Below are 1,262 nucleotides of genomic sequence, written 5' to 3' on the forward strand. Positions count from 1 at the left end.
TCGCTGACTTTAGGACTCATAAGAGAGATGTCACCAAGGTGGCATGTATCATGTTGGTGAAAATGACAGCTAAACTCCAGAAGTCCTATGAGGACTTTTACCCTTTTGAGATGCACATGGACCTGATCGACAGATACCATCAGAGTGTTTGTCAAGAGAGGTATGAAATCATCTCTTCCATGATAACAACCCGAATGAAGGATGTTGAATCCATCACGGGCCACATACAAAAAATGCAAAGGTTTGTGGACCGTTTGCTGAAGTTGAATGTGAAATTCCCTGAGGAGTTGGCTATTGACATCATACTGCACTCCTTACCTACTTGTTATGACCAGTTCCGAAAGACCTTTCACATGAACAAGCTTCAAGGACTTTTGAAGACCGCCGAAAGTGGTCTCAAAGGTAAATCGGTTGTTACTACTCCTACTCCTAACACTGCCCCTGTTCTGGAAATCGGGCAAAGTAGAGGGAAAAAGAGGAAGACCCTTTCGAAGGGTACCAAGGGAAAGTCTCTTGATGGCTCCTCTTTGAGTGGAACCAAAGGTGGTTCTGTCACTCCTTCTTCCAACCCAAAGGAAGCTGAATGCTTCTATTGTCATGATAAGGGGCACTGGAAACAAAACTGCCCCAAGTACCTGCAAGATGTTAAGGATGGGGAGGTCAAACCTACCCATGCAGGTATTTACACTATATTGTCTAATAACTCACCGCATACTAATTCTTGGGTCCTTGACACAGGTTGTGCTATTCATATATGTTTTGATTTGTAGGGCCTAAGAAGAAGTGAGGATGTGGAGCATGGAAAGATAAACTTGATCATGGGGAATAGGAAAGTTTCACATGTCACCAAGATTGAAGTTTATTCTTTGTTGCTAAGTAATGGGTTAATGTTAGATTTGAATAAGTGTTGTTACTCGTCTGAAATGGCGAGAAATATTATTTCTTTTCACAGTTTGTACAAACAAGGGTTTACTTTTTCATTTGATAATGAATGTGGTGGTATTAATCATTTTATAATAATGTTTTTTTTATTTTAAAGCATTACCTTGTGATGGTGTTTATGAAACTATGTCGGTTCTAGACAACTTAGGAAATAATGTATTGCATATCGATCCTTCCAGTAGTTTGGATGAGGCATCCTTGTGGCATTGTCGTCTTGGACATGTCAACAACAAGCGCATAGGCCAACTCCAAAAGGATGGAGTCTTGGAGTCATTTGACTTAATGTCAGATGATAGTTGTGAATCTTGTTTACTTGGAAA

This window comes from Lactuca sativa, chromosome 5, assembly GCF_002870075.4.
Source record: "Lactuca sativa cultivar Salinas chromosome 5, Lsat_Salinas_v11, whole genome shotgun sequence".
NCBI lineage: Eukaryota > Viridiplantae > Streptophyta > Magnoliopsida > Asterales > Asteraceae > Lactuca > Lactuca sativa.